Raw genomic sequence first — 12,184 nt, forward strand, 5'->3', positions numbered from 1 at the left:
AAAATAGGCTGGCTTTCTTCAATTGCACACACGGTGCCCTGACCTTATGACTTGAGGTTTACCGATAACAACAGAATACTGTAATAAACCACCACCCTTTTAAAAAAGTTTACACTACAGTACTTCCTCAAACATCAATGTTCTCGCAGTAAGTATTGTATCATCCGCCAACCGTGCACCTACCACAACTTCCAATCCATCCCTCCCTCCTCCTACCTATATGTCCCTTGGGCTGATGCAGTTGGCAGTAGGCCTATGGGTGCTTGAGAGTTCACAGCACCACGATGGTTGGGGCTGACATTTTGAGAATATGGACGCTGGTGCCAGGAAATTGCACACTTATTCATGTCAGCAAAATAATACAAGTATTTTTCGATCGCACCGTCCACCCCATAGGTCTAGTCACTAACCTGATAGATTTGAAATGTGTGAGTGACCAGTTGGCTGGGGAATCCAAGCGGTAGGGGCTCCAACGATCTGAGCATTTTTAAGCTATTTTAAAACGATTTCAGGGAGTGTTTGTTGATAAAAGTACGGGTACATAGGCAAAAATATTATTAATAAAGCCACGTACAATTTGAGTTTCAATGTAGGCCTATGTTTAATTTGAGACCCAAACTATGTAGGCCTATACAATACATACACAAACATTTTATATTTTTAATAAAACCAATTTCTTCTGATTTTAAATACATTTTCCTCTGAATTCGATATAATTCGTTATCACGCATAGGGTTGATAAATGCGCGACAAATTTAAGATCACGCAGTGTTTCTGCAAAATGCGTGTTTCATCCAAAATCACTTTGAAATGCGGGATCCCGCACGATGCGAGGCGGTTGGTATCTATGACACCCCCACCCCTGCATCCGCCCAAGGGGTCTCCATATTGAGACTATATTTGAGATTGGGCTCTATACTTATAGACCTGTTTGGTTAGATCACTCTTTTTCATTTTTATTAATACATGCACCTGCTACATTAACACGACAGAGGCCTAACCCTACCGACAATTCCGTAAACAATTGGTCAACTACACCAACAAGGTATGCATTATGGAGCTCGCTTACCCTCTCGCGATGAAAAACAAAATGTCGGAAAAGTTTTTCCGACGCATGCGCATATCGAAATTTTCTCCTACAAACGACTCAAAAATGGTGGTAGGTGGTATATGTTTTATCGCGTAAGTCCTACATTTCTCATCTAACATAAAAAAACAAACAATTCTTGCACAACTATGTCCACCAGTTACTATGAGGAAAACATTATACCCACCGTGAGGCACTGTTTAGGAGCCTATTCGTTTACAAACCCGCTGCTCACTTTGCTCACACACACACACATACGTTTCATGTTCGAATTATCCCATTAGTTCCTTGTGACCTTAAGGTCACAAAGAACTAATAAAGCAAGAAACAAAGAGTGCAATGTGACCATCCAATTTATTTTCAAATCCTTATTCTTGAAAGAGAAATTCTATATTTTAGAAATTTTGCATGAAATCTGTCAACCACGCTGTCATGGTCGATGTTGCTTCTTGGGAAAATACTGGCGCCACCCCTAGTTTTCAATAACTTAGCTTTTCAACAGTGAATTGCGCTTGATATCAATGTTTTCGTTATTAAGAAATACTGCGAGAGATAACTGCGCAATGCGCATGCTGTAAGATCTACAGTTTTGTCTGTCTTCTCAATACCCAGGTCCCGTTGACGCCCCAACAAATATAATTCTGCGCATGCTCGACGGTAGGAATGATCAACATCAAGATCGTAATATCGCGTCTGTTCTCTTTGTATAGTAATTGCCATCAGCAGACAGGCCTAAGTAGCAGTGTTGTTTCCCCAGTCCACTATATAATATCTCTATGAATAAAGTGATGAAGTGTACAGCTTTTAATTGTTGGTCCAGGACCATGCAATATCTGTCTCTTATACACATCTTCAGTGACGCAAACACCAATTTCCTTATCAACAGGCCCACCTGTCATTTTTACAATTATGATACGCGGAGCATATCATACTGGGAATTTCCCAGCCTATATATGCGCATGCGTAGTCAAACCCACCGTTGTATCCTGTTAAATAACATAAGTGATACCGGTACATAACATGTTATCATTTCTTTCTTGGCCTCGATAAGAATAATGACGTTGCTGGGAAAATCAGGTAAGTACTTAACAGATTCTTCCATGTCGTGCGACGGATTGTTGTCAACCACAATATGGCAAGCAGTGGATTTGGGTGGTGCGCCGAGAAGGCAAACCCACTTGGCAGCGCCAGAGAATTAGTTGGCCGACCAGTTTTCACTAATGACGAAGACGCTTTGTAGTTAGTTAGCTATTAGATCTTTAATTTACTTTATTGAATCATGGAGGTATTACTCTATAGTGAACTGGAGAATTCAGTCCTCTGACGATCATTCCGACGGCAAAATCAATGGTATTTTGAAGGGAAACGATAAAAATAGGCTCAATTTGAATTAGGCACAATTCACATCGACAAATTAATGTAAAACAATATCTATCCTGTCGGGGAGAAAAACCACAATTCATTGGGGAGAAGAAACAAAATTATATGTATTTTGCACATTATTAGTCTCTACAATCGATTAAATAAGCCTTTGAAACCCCTAATTGTCAAAATTGGGAAAATACTGGCGCCACCCCTAGTTTTCAATAACTTAGCTTTTCAACAGTGAATTGCGCTTGATATCAATGTTTTCGTTATTAAGAAATACTGCGAGAGATAACTGCGCAATGCGCATGCTGTAAGATCTACAGTTTTGTCTGTCTTCTCAATACCCAGGTCCCGTTGACGCCCCAACAAATATAATTCTGCGCATGCTCGACGGTAGGAATGATCGAACATCAAGATCGTAATATCGCGTCTGTTCTCTTTGTGTATAGTAATTGCCATCAGCAGACAGGCCTAAATAGCAGTGTTGGTTCCCCAGTCCACTATATAATATCTCTATGAATAAAGTGATGAAGTGTACAGCTTTTAATTGTTGGTCCAGGACCATGCAATATTGTAGGCTATAGAACTTTAGAAGGATATAACGTGCGAGCTCAATAAAGTTTACTGAGCCGATTGTCGGCGGACTTCCCTCAACCCGTATAATAGTCTACATTGTCATTACCAAAACAAAACTCATAAATGAGTACATTAAATTAAATGACTCGGCTTTCAATAAATTTTAAGTGCAGGGGTGGCGCCAGGCCACTATCGGTCGGGCAAAAAATTTTTTTTTATTAAACAATAAAAAGAAGTGTTAATTATCGGGATTCTTTATTTTTTTTAAATAACTTGATAGAAAACTATGCATGATAAGGGTCCCCTGTTGGAGGTACTAGACTCCTGTCGAAAGTACCATCCTCCAGTCAAGGGTTGGCTTTACACACCAGAACCAGAACCCATACGATTGCAATAGTACACAAGACCTCGCACATAAGGTACCGGTACCACACTGCTGGCAACAAACAGTTTTTAATCCCTAATAGGCCTAGCTTAGTATAAGTCATGCTTGAATTCAATTCTTTCGGCACTCGAGATTTGATTTTTTCCCCCCGACGACCTTGCTGGAAATTCCCCGAAAGCTAGGGGTGTCCAAGCGGGGAGCCAGAGACGTAGCCAGGATTTTGAAAGGGGGAAGCCGTTATGCGAATTACGTAGGACCCGGCCGGGTCAAGGTGGCGAATCTCAATGTGAAGTACCGCACTCTGAACGTTCTTAGGACTGTTTGAGAGGATAAAGTGAAATTGATATAGACGCATTATAAATAAGCGCAAAAATAATTATATAATAAAATCAACAGTGGCAGATTCAGGAATTCGAAAGAGAGGTGAACCAGTTAGGGACATTCACAGACTGAGGAACCACTCACCTCAGCCCCACCATGGTTGGGGCTGTGGTGATTAGGGCATCTCTAGACACCCTCGCACTTCAATTTAAATATATTTTTATTTTTTTTCCTTAAAAAATGAAGTGGGGGGGGGGTGCCCTTGAATCCACCTCTGCTCAAAACATTCTTTATCCAGAATAGTCATAATCGCGAAAAATGGACATGAAAAACCAGATCACATCCTAAAAACAAATAGCAGTCACTAAGACATACATCAGGAGCCGACTCGATGGAGTTTAATGTCATATCCAGGGAAGGGCACAGATCTGTTTTGAAAGGTGGAGGGGGAGGGCATTTTTTGAGTCGACACCCACCTCAGCCCCACCATGGTTGGAGATGAGGTGAGAAAATTTGAGGAAATAGTCCTCTAGATGTCCAGGAATGACACTTTTAGTAAAATTCATCATTATCACATCACCATTAGTCAAAATGAAGCGCCAAAAAAAATTCTCATGATCTTTTATCAGGGATTTTTGACAACATAGAGATCTTATTAATGTGTATGTGATATCCACAGAAAACAAAGCTTTAAAACATTGTCTTTGAGTATGTACTTTACATAGGCCTACTTTAAAAACGTTATTTCACAACCACCTTAGCCCCACCATGGCTTGGGCTGAGGTGAGAAAATTTGAGGAAATAGCACCTCTCGAGATGACCGGAAATGACACTTTTATATAGTAAAATTCATCATCATCACATCACCATTATGGTCAAAATGAAACGCCAACAAATTTCTCATGCTCTTTTATCAGGGATCTACTTAATATCCAGGACAACTTAGGCCTAACTATAGCTTAGTAAGCTTAAACTATACCGTATATAATATGTTATGATCAACAAATCACGACTTTTTTTCGCATTTAGCACAATTTTCTTCACTTTTTATTGCTATTGATATTATTATCAATTATTACTATCGTCATAATCATCATCATCATTGTTATTATTATTATTATTATTATTAGTAGTAGTAGTAGTAGTAGTAGTAGTAGTAGTAGTAGTAGTATTAAACAACAATTTAATGAAACATGGAAAAGGATAAAAACTAAATTGAACCACAGTATCGAATTTCTATCTTAAAAGGACCTTGCCTGAGATTTATGGATTTAGTTATTATTATTATTATTATTTTATTTAGCCATCATTTGAAAATTATATCTGGCCATTTCATAGGTGCAATGTCTATTCAATGTTGTGTTTTCTCACCCTATTTACATACCATACCATACTTTACCTATTTAAGTTAAGATTTAAGTTAAGACTATCTCCTTTTAGACGATATTTAAATGTGTGCATCCAAAAGTTGTCCCGCCGCAATTGCATTAATACAAACAAACGGTTACTAGTTACACCAAAATATTTCCCCCCCCCCAAACTTCAAGCTTTTGATTCCTTCTTGGTAACAGACTTCCATTAATTTTGTTTTAATACCCTGTCATTCTTCTAGCTTTTCGTTTTCTTTACGTTTCTTTTCTTTCTTATCTTATTCCTTTCTTTTCCTTTCTTTTCGTTTCCTTTTCTTTTCCTCTCGTTTTCTTTCTAATCTTTCTTTCATTTTCCTTTTATATTCTTTCTCTTCCTTTCTTTTCGTTTCCTTTATATTCTTTTTTCTTTTTATTTCTTTCTTTTCTTTTCTTTCCTTTTCGTTTTCTTTCTATTCATTCCTTACCATTTTTTTTTTATCTTCTCTTTTTTAAGATTTTTTTAAATCAAGGTTAGACTGAGGCCTATGTGTTCTATTAGGCATATGTATAACGTGTACTGATGCATATTTACATGTACGTTTTAGAAGTATTCATTTTGAGTGATCCCAGGAAAGAATTTGTATTGGCTCAAGAATAACCTTTAACATTTTAACACTGTGTACAAATGGGGGGGGGGGGAGCCACGGCTCCTCTGGTTACGTCCTGTGGGGAGCCCTTTTCCCCACTGGATTTCCCGCTAGCGCCACGCCCGTCTCCGACGAGAACGTATGCGGGCATGGATGAATAATATATCTCGCTGGCACCATCCCTGTCTGGTCTGAGTGTGTTGGTTGCTGTGCTGACCGGTTTCCATGTCAACTGCTGGCTAACTATATTTACAACAACATGATTGCAAACAATTAAGCTTATTTATGAAAATTTGAGCTAACGCAAAATTATTTTTGGGCATACATACATGACAAGAACTGGGACGTGTAAAGATGCAGTATATCCAACTTAAATTAATGTATTCTAATGAAATACCATAATCAGACGGATTCAGCATATCAATGAAGGTGAGTACGGAGCGAAACCTTTGGAAAAGCCCCTGGTTTGGGTGTGGTAGGTGGTAGCCAAGGGACCGATTCTTCGAAGTTCTGTTAGAGCAACCTTGCAAATAGTTACCAACTGTTTCGCATCGTGCGGGACGGTACCGTTTTTCAAAGTGATTTATTTGAAACACAGATTTTGCAGAAACACATGCGTGGATCATAAATTTGTCATGCATTTAGCACAGGTCTATGCATGATAACAAATTATTACAAATTCAGGGGAAAATCTAATTAAAATTAGAAGAAATTGGTTTTATTAAAAGTAAAAACGGTCTTGAATGCATTCACTGACGCGTTACTAAAATTGCCATTCATATTTTGTCTGTTTAAGTAATGAACTATTTGTGTACATATGTGTTCAAATTAAACACACTGAGTTCCCCGTCAGGTAGAAAAACCACAATTTGTCGGTGAGAAAATATGTATTTTCTACATATCAGCAGACAGATGCCCAACCACGCCCGCTTTTTTTCGTCGGAGACATTGGCACCCCACCCCCGACGGGGACCTCGGACCCCCTGTCGGGCAAATCCTAGCGCCGCCTATGGACTCCGGAGCCCCCACCACCCAGCCAACTGGTGTGTGTAGTCACGCATTTTAAATCTCTCAGGTTTGTAACTTATGCTTGCATGCATCTTCATTATTTGAAAGCTGTATTTGATTTGATAGATTTCTCTAAATCTGACGACACTTATGTCTTATCACGGGGAAAATGTGTTATCAATGGGGCCTATACGCAAACACTTATGGTCGATTAATGCCGCACCCTTTTCTCGAAGTTCTGAACTGGAATTTCCCAGATGTGATGATTGCGCATGTGCAGCGCAAAGTATCAATAGTGAGTATTTACGCATAATAAAGGATTATACGGGGAATCTTACAGTCTATGAAATTCCCAACAAAGACCCTTGTAATTAAACAAATAAATCTACCTTTTAACTGGACCTACGCGGGGAAAAGTCACCATGGGTGAAGAATACATTTATCTCAACGTTTTCCGTCTTTAACGATAAAGTCCAGTAAAATATCACCTTAACCGTTGCATAGACTTAGTCAACGAAATTCTCACCATAGGTTATATATATTATGTAAACGTCATATATCGATGTTGCGTCGCATGAAAGTTGGGATTTACGGAGAAAATCAAGTTTTTGAAGGCAGATCTTGCCTGACCACTGTCGTGAATTGTTTACATCGAGAAATGACGTCACGAGGCAAATTATATGATACGACGCTGCTGCCGTTGACCTTTGTTTTAAAAACAAATGTATAAATGTACAAATATGGTAATTAGTATCTGTATTATAATATATTATTATGTATCACATATACAAAAAGTTGTTTTGATAATTAAAAAAAATTCAACATTGACTGCTTAGCCAATGTTAATAATGAATACCGTAATAATTATTCATGTATAATTCTCAACTATGATAATGTCTTACTGAGTCTGTGTGCGGATAGAAACGTAAGGTTTAAAAAGCTAATTAGCATACGGCCTACGTTGTGATTTTTGTTTTGTAAATATAGAATTAGGCATTCATGCATACGCCTATTTTGATAGAACTTCGGAATTTTCTTGCTTTTAACTGTAACAATTTTAGATTACTAACCGCGCAGCATTTTCCCTATAAATTGAAGCAAGCCTCATACAGGTAAATGCATGCAGATCCATGAGGTGTGGCGTAGGGGTTTCGATGACCCTGACCGAGGGTGGGGAGGTCTGATGCTGTCTCTTATACACATCTAGATGTGTATAAGAGACAGGAATAATATATCTCGCTGGCACCATCCCTGTCTGGTCTGAGTGTGTTGGTTGCTGTGCTGACCGGTTTCCATGTCAACTGCTGGCTAACTATATTTACAACAACATGATTGCAAACAATTAAGCTTATTTATGAAAATTTGAGCTAACGCAAAATTATTTTTGGGCATACATACATGACAAGAACTGGGACGTGTAAAGATACAGTATATCCACCTTAAAATAATGTATTTTAATGAAATACCATAATCAGACGGATCAGGGAGTTGTTACAGGGGGTTGTTGGACGGATTCAGCCTGTCAGTGTTATAAAATGTGGGAGTGAATGTGAGAACGGAGCGAAATCTTTGGAAAGAGCACCCCCAACCCCTCCTCGTCGGGGAGCTCGGAACCCCCTGTCGGGCAGATCCTAGCACCACCACTGCACCGGGGCGAGATTTTTTTTCCTATCGAGAATTTCCAATGAAGAAGAATTAAGCAGCCTGATTGGCTGTTTTATGTCACATAACCCCCTGTCTCTTATACACATCTAGATGTGTATAAGAGACAGGTGCGGGACGGTACCGTTTTTCAAAGTGATTTATTTGAAACACAGATTTTGCAGAAACACATGCGTGGATCATAAATTTGTCATGCATTTAGCACAGGTCTATGCATGATAACAAATTATTACAAATTCAGGGGAAAATCTAATTAAAATTAGAAGAAATTGGTTTTATTAAAAGTAAAAACGGTCTTGAATGCATTCACTGACGCGTTACTAAAATTGCCATTCATATTTTGTCTGTTTAAGTAATGAACTATTTGTGTACATATGTGTTCAAATTAAACACACTGAGTTCCCCGTCAGGTAGAAAAACCACAATTTGTCGGTGAGAAAATATGTATTTTCTACATATCAGCAGACAGATGCCCAACCACGCCCGCTTTTTTTCGTCGGAGACATTGGCACCCCACCCCCGACGGGGACCTCGGACCCCCTGTCGGGCAAATCCTAGCGCCGCCTATGGACTCCGGAGCCCCCACCACCCAGCCAACTGGTGTGTGTAGTCACGCATTTTAAATCTCTCAGGTTTGTAACTTATGCTTGCATGCATCTTCATTATTTGAAAGCTGTATTTGATTTGATAGATTTCTCTAAATCTGACGACACTTATGTCTTATCACGGGGAAAATGTGTTATCAATGGGGCCTATACGCAAACACTTATGGTCGATTAATGCCGCACCCTTTTCTCGAAGTTCTGAACTGGAATTTCCCAGATGTGATGATTGCGCATGTGCAGCGCAAAGTATCAATAGTGAGTATTTACGCATAATAAAGGATTATACGGGGAATCTTACAGTCTATGAAATTCCCAACAAAGACCCTTGTAATTAAACAAATAAATCTACCTTTTAACTGGACCTACGCGGGGAAAAGTCACCATGGGTGAAGAATACATTTATCTCAACGTTTTCCGTCTTTAACGATATAGTCCAGTAAAATATCACCTTAACCGTTGCATAGACTTAGTCAACGAAATTCTCACCATAGGTTATATATATTATGTAAACGTCATATATCGATGTTGCGTCGCATGAAAGTTGGGATTTACGGAGAAAATCAAGTTTTTAAATTAGGTCAACATCTGTCTCTTATACACATCTAGATGTGTATAAGAGACAGGAGTAGAGCACATTAGCGTACGTGTGCCTGCTTCAAAAAAGCTAACTTTCGATTTAAATTCCCTCAGTGTCTATGGTAATTGTAGGATATTTGTATAGCGCCTTTCCACAATAAAATCGTCTAAAGGCGCTAAAAGTAGTCAGACCATGAATCAAATTGAAACAAATAAATATGAAAATAATATGAAAATAAATAAATATTTTTTTTTATAAAATTAAAAAAAATAACAAAATAAAATAAACAAAATATTTAGAGGGGAGTTGAATAGCTCAGTGGTTAGATGCTTGCCTTCTGATCCCAGGGTCCTTGGTTCGATTCCTGTCACAGCAGCACTTTTTCTCACGACCAAAATCAACTTCACTCCCTAAGCCTCATTAGGAGACTAGGTTTATAAAGCATCATTCTCATCCTGTAAATGGCGAGTGTACTTGCTGTTGGATGGGAAGGAAATAAACACAAGCCGTTCAAGTAATAAAGTGAAAAACGGCAGAAACAAACTGCGAACACGAAAGATAAGGAAAATGCACACTCCCAATGTTGAGACGGCGTCGCCACCACAACCGCGTACAAGCAGGTACCCCGCCGACCATATGCTGGGCTCCAGTAGCTTCCACCTTGGATAAGCCTCGGCTACTACTTAGTGCATTGCTAAGGTGGCAACGCTGGCTCAAGGGAGTTGCAACTTCAAGGCGAACAATTTTTTTTAAAAACTATAATTATTGAGACATAAAATAATAATGTACGACCTCAAGCATTTCTAAACAAAAATCTCTTCGTACGTCATAGGCCCCCCCCCCACTCAGATTTTCCCAATATTCGCCCTAGTTAGCAGGGTTGCCAGATAGTCGACAGTCTTCACGGCCAAACACACGCCATCTCACGGCCAAATTCGGCCAAACTTGTTTTCGATATCGGCCAAAATTCCGCCAGATTTTAATCCGATTAGAAGACAAAAGTGGGTACGTTAAACTTTCACTATTTTTCATCTTTTAATTATCACCATAAAATACATGCCCAGCTACATCATTATAAATAGCCTATGTTCTTTAGTCGCTGGCATGTAGGCCAATTCAGGGGCGAATCCACAGATGTCCGAAGGGGGGAGGGGCCGGGACCGAAAAAGATAACATTATCTTCGAGAAAATTTTTTCTAGACGCCCGAAAATAACTTCTGATGCGTTTGGGCGATCAATTTTTCTTTATTTATACTTTTTTTTTTCCTCTGCTTTTTTAAAGTCACATTATTAAGATTGATCTAAATTTGATTTAAATGTATTAAATATTAAGGTACATTGTAGTCGATCTATAGCATAGTTACCAACTGTCTCGCATTTCAAAGTGATTTTGGATGAAACACACATTTTGCAGAAACACATGCGTGATCCATACTTTTTCACGCATTTAGCACAAATCTATGCGTGATAACGAATTATCACGAATTCAGGGGAATGTATTTATAATTAAAAGAAATTGGTTTTATTTAAAAATATATATATAAATAATCATGTAAAAAAAATTCAACTGAATAGAAGCCAATTTATCAAAGAAATTTTCACCCATAAGCATTAAATAGAATATTTTGTAAATAGCATTTAGTTTTCCATATTTTTTGTGTTTGGTAATTGTTTGTACACAGGTCCCTCATCACAATATGCAGTCTTTTAACGCCAACATAATGTCAATGGCTGCCGAATGTCTGAAATCAGACGCTACAAGCACCAGTACCAGTAATTGAGTCATTAGAGAGTGTACTAAATATTTATGTGAATATTTATTTCACTGACGCGTTACTAAAAATTTATTAGTGAAATGTTTAGGTCAACATAGTTCGGGTGCTCAATTAATTGAAACTAAAAATATTTTTGCTTATGTCACCGTTATTGTCAAGACACACTCTCTGAAATCGTTTTAAAACAGCTTTAATGCTCAGATCGCTGGGCTCCAGTAACTTCCACCTTGGATAAGCCTCGGCCACTACAGTGCATTGCTAAGGTGGCAACGCTAGCTCAAGGGAGTTGCAACTTCAAGGTGAACAATTTTTTAAAAAAACTCTAATTATTGAGACATAAAATAATAATGTACGACCTCAAGCATTTCTAAACAAAAATCTCTTCGTACGTCATAGCCCCCCCCCCCCAACTCAGATTTTCCCAATATTCGCCCTAGTTAGCAGGGTTGCCAGATAGTCGACAGTCTTCACGGCCAAACACACGCCATCTCACGGCCAAATTCGGCCTAACTTATTTTCGATATCGGCCAAAATTCGGTCAGATTTTAATCCGATTAGAAGACAAAAGTGGGTACATAATTACACGAAAATCAGCGGTCATTCGTTCGAAATTTAAGAAATTCAAATGATATACACAGAACAATGTTAAACTTTCACTATTTTTCATCTTTTAATTATCACCATAAAATACATGCCCAGCTACATCATTATAAATAGCCTATGGTCCCTCATCACAATATGCAGTCTTTTAACGCCAACATAATGTCAATGGCTGCCGAATGTCTGAAATCAGACGCTACAAGTACCAGTACCAGTAATTGAGT

The 12,184-nt window shown here is 38.6% G+C and overlaps 1 pseudogene; it reads left to right on the plus strand.

Annotated features, from left to right (window-relative positions):
- The first annotated feature begins 2,126 nt into the window (after positions 1–2,126).
- The window catches only part of LOC117124020, a 37,839-nt pseudogene continuing 27,781 nt past the window's right edge, over positions 2,127–12,184 (plus strand).

This window comes from Anneissia japonica, unplaced genomic scaffold (assembly GCF_011630105.1).
Source record: "Anneissia japonica isolate Jap-2015-1 unplaced genomic scaffold, ASM1163010v1 scaffold169_len739621_cov184, whole genome shotgun sequence".
Taxonomy (NCBI): domain Eukaryota; kingdom Metazoa; phylum Echinodermata; class Crinoidea; order Comatulida; family Comatulidae; genus Anneissia; species Anneissia japonica.